Raw genomic sequence first — 16,382 nt, 5'->3', positions numbered from 1 at the left:
CTGTAGTTGGCTCAGTCATGCCGTTTTCTGGGCGTCTTCCCAAATGCGGGGACATTAATTCACAGCACACGAGCTCATCATCCAGGCCCGCAGGGACGTCGCCCAGAAAGCCGCTGCAGACACAGAGCTCCCGGCCCCGGCAGACCGAGGAGGGGGGCGGGTTCTGCAAGTTGACAGACCCCCCTGTGGGAGTCGCCCAAACTGTGGTCCTCAGCTGGGAGATGGTGGTCCGCCCCGGGTGTGGGCGATGCTCACGGCCTGGGCCCCCAGGACACGTCAGAGGGAGCCAGCGGGGGGACAAGCTGGAATCTGGAGGCTCCCTTACTGGAGCCTGGTCCAGGGCGGTGGGTCCCAGCCCTGCAGGAGCAGCGGCCACTGGGCAGGCTTGATGGAACCAGTCCTGTGGGATGGCCCGTCGCTCTACCGGCCCCTTGAGGTCGGGCCCAGCGACGGACACCGTCCCCGGGGTCCCCGGGGTCCCCGAGGTCGTAAACCCACTATCCTCAGACACGGGATGAGTTTTATGCACAGACAATGTGTTTCATCACTGGGATTATTATTTTTTTAATTTTGGAATTAGTAATCCAAGATTTCTCTACGTGTTTTATGAAAAGCCCTATCTTCCATTTAATGAGCTCTATGCGACTAATCAGAAAATAAAACTTGAACAGCACAATGATTTAGCGGTAGGACAGAGAAGGAAGGTGAAGGAAACGCACTGAGCTGGGAGGGGCCGGAGGAGGGCCTGGCGTGGGGAGGGTCAGGAGGGTCAGGAGGGAGGGTCTCACAGGCCTGAGGGTCAGGCTTTCTGCTGCTGCCTTAACTTCCCCCCGCACTGGGTTCAATTCGCGCCCTAGACTGCAAAGCCACCAGGCCCGGCTCTGAATTGGGGACGGGGCAGCGAGGCTCCAGCCTCCGCCCCAACAGTGAGCAGCTCGCGGAGGAGGCCAGGTGGAGGCCTACCGCAGGGCACTGGCGGCCACCGAGCGTTTGCTTTGGGGAGATTTAGGTTTTAAAGGCTTCAGAGCTGAGCCCCCCTGGGCTCAGGTTGGTCTTGGACTTGAGAGCCTGGAGCAGAGCTCTCGTTAACATGCAAATCTCTCCGGGCTGAGGCCTGGCCAAGTGGCAGCCGTCCATCAGCAGGACCAGAGGGGACAGGGTACCGGGGAGACACGGGGGAGGGGGGTACAGGGGCGTGGCCTGGGGGACCCTGTAAGGGGGACGTGGGACGGGCTGGGGGGCCTGCTGGGATGGGCCTCTAGCCAGGCCTGGCCTCTGCCCTGGGGCGGGAGCCTCCCTGGTCCTCCAGCCCGACCCCCATCCTGAGAGCCCCAGATACTGGAGGAGGCCGCCTGGCATTTTAAATGGCTTCCTAAATGTTAAAGACTTATTTACATAAATGGCCAATAAACATATGAAAAGATGTTCAAACTCAATCCTAATCAAAGATATGCAAATCCAAACAACAAAAAAACGATTGATACCTTTTTCTGTTCCGCAAATTGGCAAAGATTAAAAAGAAGATATAATCCCTGGTTTGGGCAGCAGTGTGGGAAAGGCGGGCCCTCCCCCCTGGGCTGGTGGGCTTCTGAAAGGTCCTGTTTTCCTGGAGGGGGTTCAGCAACGTGCTGCAAATGTAAAAACGCACAGAGCTTTTATACTCCTCGCCCAACGTCCCGCCAAGGGTTCGTCCTGACGGGATTATTAAGTGAGATGCGGGAGGTCACGCGCCAACAGATTCCCCACAACGCGGTCATCGCGACAGAGGGGCCACGTCGCTGCAGCACATAAGGGGCTGCGGGCCCTTCGACGGGCTCTCGTCCACCGTCTTCAATGGAGGATGCATTTCTGTCCATTAACGCGGAACAAGGCCCGACACACAGTCGACCGGAAAGCGTGGATACAAAGCCCTATGCACCCCGCCCGTCCGCTCACCCAGCAGACACCGATGGGGGGCCTACTGTGCGCCTGGAAAATTCTAGGCGCTGAGATCACGGCGGGAAGCGAGACAAAGAAGGTTTTGCCCACAAGGTGTTGGTTTCCACGGGCTGGTGGTCCCACGGGCACAAACTGGGTGGCTTGCGACACGCGGGATTTATTCCTGCCTGGTTCTGGCGGCCGGAAGGCTGAGGTCAAGGCGTGCGCAGCCCTGCGTTCTCTCCGAGGGCTCCGGGGAGGTCCCCTCGCTGTCTCTTCCCACCTCCCGTGTTGCTTCTGGGCCCACAGCTCGTCACCCCTCCCGAGAGGGCCCGTCCTGGAGCTCAGCATCCCCCCCCTGCTCCAGTCTCCTGGACCTTACCTGAACCCGCTCACAGCCGCGGGGCTGTTTCCCAGTAAGGTCCTGATGTGTGAACAAAGGCAGAGGGAAATGGCAGATAGAACTCAATTTCCTTCTAGGCTGCAGCCCCTTGGCAGATACTGGGGCAGCAGAGTAACACGTTTCTGCGGGATTCCCTGCTGTCTCAGCCCTGATGCTTTGCTGGAGGGAAAAACCATCCTGTCTTGACAAGAGCTAGGCCTCCGGTGCCCTGGGAACCTTTAGCAGGTGAAAACGTCCCTGGAAACTTCCCCCGGACTTTACCTCCCCCGACCCCACGGTATATAACCAGCCTCTCCTCATGGTCCCCGGACAGCTCTTTCTGCCCATGGGTCCTGTCCCCGGGCTTTAATAAAATCGCCTTTTGTACCAAAGACGTCTTCAAGAATTCCTTCTTGGCCGTCGGCTCCTGACCCCGCGGACCCCCATCACCCTAAAAAACCGCATCAGTCTCATTCACAGGCGCCGGGCTCAGAACTCCAGTGTGTCCCTCTCGGTACCCGATCCCCTCACACCAGGAGCTCGCCGTGGCTCCCAGTGGCTGACGCGTGTGGGAGGGACACTCCTTGTCCCCACGCTTGACTGAAGGGGAAAGTCCAAGAGGACGTCAGCATGTCAGTAACTCACCGGGGCTGCAGAGCCCACGCCGGGGGTGGTCAGGGTTGCGGGGGGCCCCAGGCGGTCCGGGGGCCTCACAGGCGTGCCCCCCTCCCACGCCGCTGCCCCCTCCCCTCCCAGGCTCGGCCACCTTCCTGCCCCCAGGGGTTACCCGGTCTCCCAGCTTCATGGCCACAACTTGCTTGTTTTCCATTCTGGGAAGCAAAGCCTGGTTCTGCCTCCTTGTGAACTTTGTGAAAACAGAAGCCCACGTGCGTACCCTGGGTGTCTTGCTTTTTCCACAGGGCAGTGCGGTTTTAGGATTAATCCCACTTTTCCTAGATCCGCGGTGAATCGCTAAAGATGCCACAGTTTATGGATTGATTTGGCCGCTGACGCGGACGTGCCCTTGGCGGGTCCCCACTCAGAGCCGTGACCAGCGGTGAGACCCGGTGCCGAGCCGCGATGGCGCGTGTCCCGGATGTGCCCGCCTGCGTCCCTCACTGTCCTCGGTTCCCAGAGCGGCCAGGGGCGAGGCTGGTCTCCATTTCCTCCTGCTCATTTCTAAACACTTATTGTTTGATAATTACATTGCCTTGGAGTCAAGTTAAGAAAGAGGGAGCCACGTGCTGGTTCTTGACAAGCGTGGACGTGGCAGCCAGATGGACGCTGGGCACGCGCCGTCCCTCGTCCACGCCTGGGGCCCCAAGGTCAGCGGGGAGGTGAGAGGACACGGAGGAGGCCCTTTGCTGTCAGGCGGCTTTGCTGGGATCCTTGTTACCACAGAAACAAAACCACCGTCATGGTGGGAAAATAAAGTCTCAACAAAGAGCGAGTGGACACACAGCCCAGCGTTCTTCGTGGGCCACCGGGGCCCCAGGGACTGTGTCCCTCTCCGTCTCACCCCAGCGTGGGTGCCTTCCACCCCCACAGGCCTTGGTTCCTCCAGGGAGAGCCTGTGGGGGGAATTAGACTCTGGAAGCCACCGGTCAGTGTCAAGGCCAAGCGTCAGGTCGGGAGCCTCATGGTAGTGCAGGGTCCGCCGAGGCGGCCTGAACACCCGGAGGCAGCGGTATGGAGCTGTTTCAGGGCCGAGCGGGGCCTCAGGACATGACTGCGTTTGCTGGGGTCTTTACAGAGGTGAGTAAGGTGAAGGGGCATACGGGTGGCCCGGTCCCAAGTGACCGCTGTCCTTACGGAAGAGGGGACAGGACACAGACACGCAGGACCGTGTGAGGCCGAGGGAGGGACCAGCCCCACCCAGGCCTGGACCTGGGACCCCAGCCTCCAGGGCCTGGAGAACAAGGCCCCTCTGCTGTCACAGCCTCCTGCTTGGTGGCGTTGGTCACACAGTCCCCAGAAACTGACACATCTTTCTTTCCAGCTCAGCCTGATGCTTCGGAAACTGTTTCCGGTTTGGTCCCCCAAACAGTCAATCCTGTCCCTTTTCTTCTGTTCCTTTCTCTTCCTCCTCAAGTGGGCCCTGTGGCCGCTTGGTCACTGTGATGGTTCATTCTGCATGTCAAGCGGACAGGGCCATGGGATGCCCTGACAGCTGGCACCCATCATCCGGGGTGCCTGTGCAGGTGTTTCCAGAAGAGGTGAGAGGCTGACTTAGTGACCTGGGGGCAGCAAGGGGCCCACCCGGGGCTGGGGGGGTGGGGGCGTACCCCATCCCTGGAGGGTCTGAATCCCCTCCCTCTGCCTGAGCCCAGACACCACCCTCCCCCTCCCCGGACACGGACCGAGCTCGGCCGCGGGCTCTCCGGCATCTCCCAAGGGCGGATGGGGAGCCGCTCCTGTAATGAACTTGCTCTGACTTAAATCCGCACGGCTCCTGTGGGCCCCGTTTCCCTGGAGACCCCAGCTGGTGGAGTCCTCCGAGCCCGTGTCCCGGGTGACTCACAGGCTGCTCCTTGCACAGACGGGCTCAGCAGGGCTCTGCCATCCCACTGACTGGGTGCAAACCAGTTGGGTCCAAGCCGGTCACGTGGCCTGGAGGGGGGGTCCACACACCTCCGGAAAACCCCCCTTCTCCTCCTCTGTAAACCGGAGGCCAAGTGGTGCTGCCTGGAAGGCCGTCACTCGGGTGAAACAAGGTGAGGGCCGAGTGCTGGCCCCGGGCGCCGCCCTCTGTCCCCGACGAGACGGGGCCACCTCTGGGGTCCTAGAAGAAGAAGGAGGCCAGCAGGTGCGCCCGCCCCAACGCCAGGACCGAAGGCAACAGCTCCACCTGCACGGGAAGAGGGGGCCGGACGGGGGGCCAGGGGACGCCGCTGAGCCCGACATTTTGCTGATGTTCAGTTACCTTTCAAGTAAGTTATTCAGAGAGTTTTGCAAAGTCCAAGGTTACAGGAAAATAAAGACAAATGACCCATTTTATGATTTTACATCAGCCACCATAGCATGGTAAGTGGGCGCCTCTCCGCGGGAACGGATGGATAAATCTCCCCCACGTCCACATCTGTCCCGGCTCAGGGAGCTGCTCCCTGTCCCTTGCCGTCCTCGGGCCCGCGATCCCTGGTGGGGGCGGCGTCCCTGGCACTGGTCAGTGAGCGCACAGCACCGTCTTCGGGAACGGTCGCCTGGGGGGTTCAGCTGGGGCGCAGGGGCCCCTGCCACGGGCTCCCTGTGCTTCCCAGGCGTCCTCGAGGTCTGCGACCATGTGGCCGTGAGCTTGTGCGCCCAAGTCAAGGCACACGGCTTCTCTGCTTCCAGCCCCACCCTGGCTCTGCTCATGCAGGGAAAACAGGCACAGTCCTGCGTGGTCCCGGCCCCCAGAGGGTCTCTGGCCTCACCCCCACTGCCCTCCCTGTGAACCCTCCATGCATCCACCCCCATCGAGAACCAGGAGCACAGAGGGCACCCTTCTTCCTGGAGCCTTTGCACCTGTGCTCCAGTCTACTGAGGCCAGTCGGCCCCAGGACGCCTTTCCTTCAGGTCTCGCATCAGCGCTCTTCCCCCACCCCCTGGTCCCTTCTGTTTTGCCTGGGGCCTCTTCCCATTCCACAGCGACTTCGGTGTCAGGAAGGAGCAGGTTTGGGTCCTTGTGACCCTTCCTGCACCCTCAGTGCCCAAGCCTGGGGTGCGCAGGGACACTCTAGGTCCTCTCCTCTAACTCTGAGCTCTGGAAGACTGTCCTAGAACCTCCCGACACACGTGAGAATGTGTCATAAACGTCCCGTACACATCCCGCTCTGTGGGTCACCGCTGCAGTGGCCGCCTTCTCTTCTCATGCAAATGAAAACAAGGAGGCTGGGAAAGAAGCGGAAACAGAGCCTCCTGAAGTGAAGAGGCGGCATTGTATTTATAATATTTAATCACTGCAAAGGGCAGCAACTAGACGGGGCCAGAGATGCCCCGCCCACCTGCTTCTGCAGACCTCCGGGAAGCCCACACAGCACCTGCCCACCCCCTTCTCCAGACCTCAGGGGACCCCACACAGCACACATTTTCCAAAGCAGTTGGCACAGGGAGGGGCAGCTACTCATAGAAAATGATACAAAGAAGCCCTGGGCTGGTTACACAGGCTCTCCTTAAACTCCTGACACCATAAAGGTCACAACATTTGGGGTAAACAAAGGAAAACACCATCTGTCCCCTTTGCAAGAAGTTGCCAGTCCGACATGTGATCGAAGGAAGGAAGGTTATAGGTGAGAAGTGGCTTTGAAACCACCGATGTCGAGAGAGGAAGCCCCGTTCTGACCAGCCACACATGTGCCTGCACACACACCCTGTATCACTCAGGACTTAGCCAGGTACGCACCATGGACCCCAGGCCACCCTGTCCCTCTACAGATGTCTACCTTGGAATTATCACTCCTCATTCAAATTAAAAAAAAAAAAAAGAAAAATTAAGGTTGATATTGAGAAGGAAAGTAAAAATTTACACCAGAAAAATTTGGCCAGAAAACCAATAACAAAAAATATTAACAAGGAAAGATGATAGCTCATGAATTTAAAGACCCTGGTTAAACAACAACAACAACAACAACAACAAACATTGTGATGAATCAGTAACTTAAAACCAAGACACAGAAGAACAATGAAACCAATAATAAAATTGAAAAAAGAGATGAAAATAAATTAGGCCTTGGCAAGGAATGGGAGAGGGCAGTAGAAAAGTCCATCACTGAAAAGTCCATATTTGAAGCGTCTTAAGAACAAACAGCCATAACCAGGGAGAAATAAACATGAAAAACTTGAGAAAAATGAAATAATTTGTTTAAGTGTTGAATATAAGAAAGAATAGGAGAGCTATATGAGATAAGGAAGGTTTCCAGCATGCATAAAACTGTGAGCCCTGATGAGGAGGACCTGAGATCCCAGGACTTGTAAGACAGCCTCTCCACCTATTCCCCCCAAGTATCCTCACATATTAGGGGGAAATGTTGAGCTTTCTCAGGACTTCCCAATAGGAGCCTTCAATGTTGGAAGAGTGTGGAGCAACGTTCACAAAGATTTCAATGAAAGAAAATGTCACACAGTAATTTTATACCCAGCTAAATGATCATTTGAGTACAAAGTAAAGAACAGAGCTTTTCTCAGGCAGGAAAACGCCCATCAACTTTCCTGAAGACTGAAGTCAGGCAGCTAGGAGCTGAGTAAAGAAGAGGTATAAGTAAGCTGGTGATGAGTCTCTTTTGAAACCTTATACCGTTAGTAGTAAGGCTAAGATGACTGTAGAAATGATGGTTATGGGGTGAGCAGTATGTATTAGAAGCTTTAACTATGTAAAAATGATAATATGACTAACCTAATAGCAGGTGGGGGGGAAGGCAAGCTAGAGACTGAATAAAGAGTGACCTCATTGGTCACCTCGTATGGTTCAGGAGACCATAGGTGTTATGGAAAGTTGATAAATCAAGTAACAGAAGTAATGATTAAGTTGTTTGAGCTTCTAAAATAAATCGGGATAATTATGTAGCCAGTGATGCAGGATGTGTTATGCTTGCCCCTCAATCTCTTGAGCTCACTGGCTTGCAGCTGAATTTGGGCAGTAGGGAGACCCAATGAGAGATCAAAGGAATGGAGGAGAGTGGGCTCAGGGGGCTTATTCCCCAAGTTTTCTCACTTCGGGTGTCCTTGAGCTGCTGTGTCCCTTGACAGAGGGTTACTGTTCCTCTCAAAGTGGCCTACATCGCCCATCATTCATCCCTCCCAGCTTCCAGTGAACTGTCCCTCTCCTGGTCCCTTTGGGTGTCATATTGGCTCTTCTGACATGAGGTTCATACACACACACACACACACACACACACACACACACACACAGATCCTGCTTCCAAGAAAAAGAAAGGAGAGGAAAAAAGCAAAAAACTCAGATAAAACAGAAAAATAGCACAACAAAAAGTTTTACTACGTAGAAAATATTCAAATATAACTAATTATGACAATACAATGATTTAAGGAAAACAGACATCTGATAAACACAAGAGACATGCCTACAACATAAGAAAACAAAATTTGAAAGCAAAGAGAAAGACACAGTCTTGGGAGCTAATGAGATAAAAGCTATCTTGGCGAAGCTATGTGAAAAATGGAATTAAAGCTACCAGCGTTGAAGAGGGTGGCTTTATAACGAAAATGCAAAATTCATCAGGGAACATTAAAAGGTCTAAATACGAGTGCACATACATATCTCCACATTTTATAATGTCAGGGAGAGATAGGTAAACCCAGCACCATACTGGAAGATTTTCACAGAGCTTTCCCAGTAAGTTAAGATGCAAACATATTTATTGACAAATATATAAAAGATTGAAACAACACAATTAACAAATGGATCTAACGAAAACCTGGACTGCAGAACTGTGGGCCTCAAAATTGCAGAGACACTTTCTTTTCAATTATACACAGAACACTTACAGAAATTGGCCTGGATTTAGACTATAAGTCAGATCCCAACATGTTTCAAAGCCAAAACACTTTTTACAATGAAACAATATATTTTGTGAACATAATTGCATTGCAAACCAATGACAAGGTAACATTTAGAACAGTTCAACAAACTGGGGTCCGTCCACACCCTGAAACAATACTCAGCAGTGGAGGGAACCAGAGGACTGTCCATGCATCCGCTCACATAGGTCTCCAGGGCACTGCATGGAGCAAAAGGCCGATCCGAAAAGGCTGCATACCGTAGGAGTCCACTGACATTGCACTTTTATTTATTTTTATTTTTATTTTTTATTTTTTTTCAACGTTTATTTATTTTTGGGACAGAGAGAGACAGAGCATGAACGGGGGAGGGGCAGAGAGAGAGGGAGACACAGAATCGGAAACAGGCTCCAGGCTCTGAGCCATCAGCCCAGAGCCTGACGCGGGGCTCGAACTCACGGACCGCGAGATCGTGACCTGGCTGAAGTCGGACGCTTAACCGACTGCGCCACCCAGGTGCCCCGACGTTACACTTTTAAAGGGCAAAGCTTTAGAAATGGAGGCAGTGTCTGCCAGGGGTAGGAGGGGAAGGCAGGGGAGAGGGAGGGTGGGCATGGTTAGAAAGGGGCCTGGGTGTGGGAACTTCTTGGTGTCTTCTCTGTTGTTGGATGCATGAACCTTCTCGGGGATAACACTGCATAGAACTGAATGTGCGTGCGCGCGCGCGCACACACACACACACACACACGAGTACCATGAAAATGGGGAAAACTGAATAAGACCAGTGGATTCTATCCCTTACTTGTGACCTAGTGTGGTAATTCTGCATGATGTTTTCCGTGGAGAAAACAGGGCACGATGTACATGGGATTGCTCTGGATCCTTTCTTACAATTCCATGGGAATCCCCAATCATCTCAATAAAAGTTTCAATGAAAAATTATACATATTAAAAAAATTTGAAACCCACTTTAAAATTACTTGTTTAGAGAATAGATAGTAAGGGAAATTATACCATATTTCCGTCTACACCATGAGAAAATTCTGTGTTGAAACATGTTGGATGTGGCAGGTGCAAAAGTAGAGAAAAGTTTATAGCCTTCAATACTCGCACTGGGAAGAAGAAGGATTAAGAGTCAAGGACTAGGAAGTTAGAAGAAACAACAAACAAAGAACAATGGTGTGAATACCAAACACCTGGAATAAAGGCAATTTAAAAAGCGTGGAACTCAATGAAATAGAAGTCAAGCGAAACACAGCTAGGAGCCCCCAAACCTAAAGGGTATTCTTTTGAGAAAAAAAGGAAGAATGATTAAAATTGACAAGCTCAATGAAATTTACATTAAAAAAACACCCTCAAAATCCCAGAAGTCTAATGCATTTTTAGGACAAATAAGCCAGCGCTAGGAATGTAAAAGGGGTTTGTGACTACAGATGTAGAGTGGTCCTATCCTCTCTTTAAAGATAAGACAATTTTTGGGGGGCGCCTGGGTGGCTCAGTCAGTTAAGCGTCTGACTTCGGCTCAGGTCATGATCTCACAGTCTGTGAGTTCGAGCCCCACGTCAGGTTCTGTGATGACAGCTCGGAGCCTGGAGCCTGCTTCGGATTCTGTGTCTCCCTCTCTCTCTCTGCTCCTCCCCTGCTCACACGCAGTCTCTCTCTCAAAAATAAATAAAGATTAAAAAAATTAAAAGAAAAAAAATAAGACCATTTTCAGATTAGGATGGTGAATCACACATTCCATTTTTCAGCAACTTGCCCATATTTCCACTAACACTGTATGGTTTTTTTTTTAAATCTGAAAATTTTTCAAAAACTCTAAACAGATGGGAAGAAAAGGAACAAAATTTTCGAAGCTGAGAAACAGACCAATGAACAATCAGTGATTGAGTGAGCCTGAGAAATCTGAATCCCAAGCAGCAGCCAGGAAGGCTGAGAACCTAACTGATTTTCTGAGAGAATCTAAAAGGGAGGGAGGGAGAGAAGAGAGGGGAGGAGCACCCCTGCAGGCGTCCGGAGGGGTATTTTCTCCATAGGGCTCAACTGGGATGTGGGAACTGTATAAAAATGGAAACAAACAAACCAACCCCCGAAACAAAACCTGGCACACACACCTTCGCTTTTTGGCCAAAATGAGAAGACAATTTTCTGGGGAATCAGATCCACCCAAGAGGAAATATCTGAGGAACGGACACAGGGTGGGGATTTTCTAGCAAACAGCCCATCCCGACCTCCTTGTAGCAGAATTCAAAGTCAGTGAGTTCAGTGATTTCATCTATGTACGAAGAGATTCCAGACCATGTTCTAGACCCCCACCATTCATCATCCAGCAAGGATCCTCAAGTGTAGTGAAGGTCTCCCACATGGTGTGGGGCGGCTGGGGAGAGGCCAAAGTAGACAGAATGGCACCACTGGTGGAAACGAGGGCCTTTCAGAGAGCAGAGACTCTCAAAAAAAGTCCTAGACAAATAAGGAGAATACTGCAGTCATAAAACCAGGACAAGCACTATCTATAAAACAAGAACAGATTCTCAAATCAGCAACAAAATGGCTGTGGGAATTAAATATATGGCAGTCAAAACGGAAACCTCTAAAGAAATCTGCAAGATGAGGTTGAGATAACCTCATAAAAAGTTGGCAGAGATAAAGACAAACATATGAAAAATGAAGAAGTGAAATTTGAAGACTGGTCCAGAGGGTCCAACACCCAAATAACAGAAGTTACAGAAGAGATTAAGTCATCAAAATTTTTTCAAGAAAAGTTCTCAGAAACAAAGGACACACATTGATGGATTTGAAAGCCCCACCAAGAGCATAGGTTCACCCCAAGGCTCATCTTTGTGAAATTTTAAAACAGAATACGAAGACACTGGCATTAATCAAGGTCAGATAAAAGGATGGGGAATCAAAACGGCTGTGGGTTTCTCAGAGCAACAGAAACCAAGAAGATAGGGGAGCATTGGCTTCAAAAGTCAGGAGGGAAATGGTTTACGGCCAAGCTCTTAAATAGGTCTTAAGATTCGATAATAAAATCCATAAAGTATGTGGAATAAAATTAAGAATTACTGTGGGTAAGTGGGATCTGGAAACGTTGCTTCTGGTGAATCCTTCTCAGGAAGCGCCCGGCAAGCTGGAAGACCAAGCCCACAAAGGGGTGACGCAGGTCACAGGCCACGGGAGATCCGACGTGGAAGAGTGGTGGCCGCCACCCTCGGGATGCTGGTGGCATCACCCTGTGTGGACAGCTGTTCATCAGAGGCAGAGCTGGAGCACATCCAGCTGGAGCACGTCCCACAGGGGGCATTTTATGGTTAACCCAGGACCTCGTCACCCCAGTGCCATTTCTTTCCCCCAGCGCCACGCACCTGGGGGTGCCTGTCAAGGGTGTGGATGTGGTTTCCTTGGCCGTCCAGCCCTGAATTCTGAGCCGGCCGTAGGGCCTGCATTCCACCCGTCAGGCACATCTGTGTTGACCCGATCCTGGGCACCGGAGGACGCCACGGCCAGCCCAGCGCTTGGCCAGGTTCCTCTAGGACACGAAGCTCCTGATCTGTACAACAGCCCCTGTAGGTGCCCCCACTGCAGCGGGCCCTCGCGCTCCGGCCTCAGGCATCACCTGCTCCCGGAATTCTGCAGGACGCTCTGATCAACTCTCCAAGACCCAGACAAGGCTTCCTCCCAGAAATTCTCTTTTGCTTGTTTCCTTGGGCGCCTTCACCCACGTAGTCACGACACTACTCTTTCCTCATAAATCCAGTGCTGTCTTTCACACTCACATTTTAGGGTAAACAACGTAAATTTATGGATACATCCTTAGACCACAAAGCTATGCAGAAACGTAAGAAGACAATTTGCACAAAGAAAATGATTTGCACGAAGGCAGCGGTAACTGGGGAAGGGGCACGGGGCTTCAGAAGGGCTGCCCGGGATCCGATTCCTAACACAGGTTCTGGACGGACGAGTGTGTCCTTTTTTTTTTTTTACAATTCCTCAGACCCTTCCTGTACCATGCTGATGCGTGACGAATTCCTGAGTCAAGACGGTACAGGTGGGAGAGCTCTATAAACACATTTGCACCGGTAAATGCATAAGCTTGAAAAAACGGGGCAAATTTCTGGAGAAGTATAACCTCCAAAAAATGACCCAAAAAGAAATCGGAAGCCTAAATAGACCTATAACCGTTAGAGAAACTGGCTGAGTATTTTAAAGTCCACCCACACCATATTTTCAATTTAAGAAGAAGCACAGATGGTTTTATGGGTGACTTCTACCAAACAGTCAATGAACAGACCATTCCAATTTCATAAAGGGTTTTCCAGACAATAAAAAATGAAAGAACTCATTTTACGAGGTGAGTGTAATTTTGATCCCGAGCCAGGCAAGGACAGTATAAGAAAAAGAAAATTGTAGGTCAGTATAACTTATGAGCATAGATTTTTAAAAATCAATTAAAATATTAACAATTCAAATGCAGTAATCCATTAAAAATTACTCCTGACCAAACTGGGTTTTCTGAGGAGTAAAAAGGATGCATTAACCCCCCACACGATATTTCATCACAGAAAAACTGTACAATTATTAGACTAGAGGCAAGAAAGTGCATTTTTAAAAATTTAACCTCATTCCTGATAAAAACCCTGAGACAACTATGGACAGTATCAAATATCTTAATGTAGCTTCTCTATAAACATCGATTGCAAACATGCTTTGGGAAAAAACTCCTGGACACATTCTCTGGAAAATCTGGGCCAAGTTAAGGATATGCTCACCTAGTGGTGTAAGACGAGGGAAACAAATGAAAGATAGAAAATAGAAACATAAAAATACCAACATTATTGCTCGGCCATTTTATCGAGTCAACCACAATAACTTAATAAAAGTTTCCCAAAGTGCTTTGTGTAAAAATAAAAGGGAGGAAACCCGAAGGTGCAGAAGCGCCCTAAGAAGAAACCGCGGGGCGCCTGGGTGGCGCAGTCGGTTAAGCCTCCGGCTTCAGCCAGGTCACGATCTCGCGGTCCGAGAGTTCGAGCCCCGCGTCAGGCCTGTCGGAGCCTGGAGCCTGTTTCCGATTCTGTGTCTCCCTCTCTCTCTGCCCCTCCCCCGTTCATGCTCTGTCTCTCTCTGTCCCAAAAATAAAAATAAAAACCGTTGAAAAAAAAAATTAAAAAAAAAAAAAAAAAAGAAGAAACCAATGACACTGAAGTATTGCGAGGCCATAAGAACCACCGAATAAAAGCAGAGAATCATTACTTTAATTTATGTAAAATCTCAATTCCTTAACGATCTCAGCTTGCCCACGAGAATCCACGAACTCAGTCATTTCTCATCAAAATTCTGGAACGATTTTTGGTGGAGCTAGAGAAACTGAGATTCACACGTGCGTGCTCGATACGTGGGCTTATATGTGGCATGGCTCAATTACGGGCCCAGAAAGACACAAAAGAAAAGAAGAAAACGCCAACCCAAGGAACTCGCACAACTGCATTAACACAACATAGGGGCGTCTGGGGGGCTCAGTCAGTGGAGCGTCCAACTTCCGCCCAGGTCATGATCGCACACTTCACGGGTTCGAGCCCCGTGTCCAGCTCTGTGCTGACAGCTCAGATTGTGTGTCTCCCCCTCTCTCTGCCCCTTCCCTACTTGCACTCTGTCTCTGTCTCTCAAAAATAAATAAACGTTAAAAAATTTAAAAAAAAAAACATAAAATAAACTCCAGCACAAAATATTATTTGTTATAGAGAGGATCACAACAGGAAGACAACAGTCTAATGATACGATACAGCAACACTTACCACGCACACTCTTAATAAAAGAGCTTCCAAATATATACATATATATATATAAAGAAATTAGCAGCCCTCGTGGGAAAAGTACATACGAATCCCTCATGCTGGTGGGATAGTTCAAGCCTCCTTTGCAAAGTCCAGGCTGAGGGAAGACCGGCAAGCAAGCGATAGGGAACCAACACATAAAGAATGAATACTTTTTTCCAAGCGCACATGGAAAACTCTATCTTGCAGGAGGCTGGGAGGGAGGCCTCGGTTTAGAACTAGATGTGTCTGTAATGCAGAGCAGGACCTCTGACCACCACGCGGTGGAGATAAAATTTAAAAACTAAAAGATGCATTAAAAATCACCTGCAAGGGGCGCCTGGGTGGCACAGTCGGTTAAGCGTCCGACTTCAGCCAGGTCACGATCTCACGGTCCAGGAGTTCAAGCCCCGCGTCGGGCTCTGGGCTGATGGCTCAGAGCCTGGAGCCTGCTTCCGATTCTGTGTCTCCCTCTCTCTCTGCCCCTCCCCCGTTCATGCTCTGTCTCTCTCTGTCCCAAAAATAAATAAACGTTGAAAAAAAAAATCACCTGCAAATTTAGGAACTGAAACGCCATTACCAAATAACTCCCGCATTATAAATACATAATAACTCGGGGCGTCCGGGTGGCTCAGTCCATTAAGCGTCCGACTTCGGCTCAGGTCATGATCTCATGGCTCGTGAGTTCCAGCCCCGCGTCGGGCTCTGTACTGGCAGCTCAGAGCCTGGAGCCTGCTTCAAATTCTATGTCTCCCTCTCTCTCTGCTCCTCCCCGGCTCATGCTCTGTCTCTCTCTCCTTCAAAAATAAATAAAAACATTTAAAAATAAAAAAAATACATAATAACCATTAAAAATGTAAAAGGACGCAGAGCTGACTTATACTACGAACACTACAGGTGGAGACGAGATGTGGTGAGCTTAATGCTTGCGGTACGACAGCGTGAGCCCTGCAGCCCAGTCCCGTTGCTGGTGAGGGCTGCGAGCACTGAGCAAGTATGAAGCGTAAGCACCTGAGGGCACTGACAATGATGGAGAAGCAAGTGGATTGTGGGGCCCTCCCACGCCCGGAAATGCCGCTGTCTTGGGGAGAGTCTCTGGGCTTTGGTGCCTCGTGCCGAGTGTGGGCACAGCATGGACCCGTAAGAGACGCAGCTACCTCCCTTTCTGGCCTGGGGACTGGGAAGGGAGGTGTGGGGAACAGACACCAGCGACGGTAAGGAGCCAGAGCGGAGGGCAGAGCGCCAGAGAAGTGGTCTCTGAGTCTGTGCACTGCCCACACGGTAAGCCTATGAGGGGCGGGCTCCACGCCGGCATTGGATGACGTAGATGCGTCAGCGTTACGTGAGCTGAAGATGAACATCAAGCAGGTGATCAAAGGATCAGTTATTCAGGAAGAGAGAAACTCGTAAGCCTGTACGGTGATAAGAGATTTGAGACACCGAAGCAAACATTGGTGAATCAAAGGGAAAAACACACACGTCCACAAAGTAGGAGACGTTCACACCATCTCAGCGATTCATAAAGCAGCTACACACAAAACACAAGGAAGACAGTGTAGGATTTGATCTGATTGATATGTAGGCACATTAAACAAAAAATATCACAATTAAGGGGAAAGTGAGCCATCTCACGTCTGTAGTCGAGGGTGTTAACCTGTGTCTTCTCGCAATTCGTAGAAAACTTGGTGGAAAATCCATAAAGACAGAAGATTTGAACATCGCCGACCACCCTGCCCTGCTTAACATTTACAAGACACCAACCCAACCTTTACAAAATAGAC

This window comes from Felis catus, chromosome B4, assembly GCF_018350175.1.
Source record: "Felis catus isolate Fca126 chromosome B4, F.catus_Fca126_mat1.0, whole genome shotgun sequence".
NCBI classification, from domain to species: Eukaryota; Metazoa; Chordata; class Mammalia; order Carnivora; family Felidae; genus Felis; species Felis catus.
The sequence above is the reverse complement of the archived record's forward strand: the minus strand, read 5'-3'. Positions refer to the sequence as shown.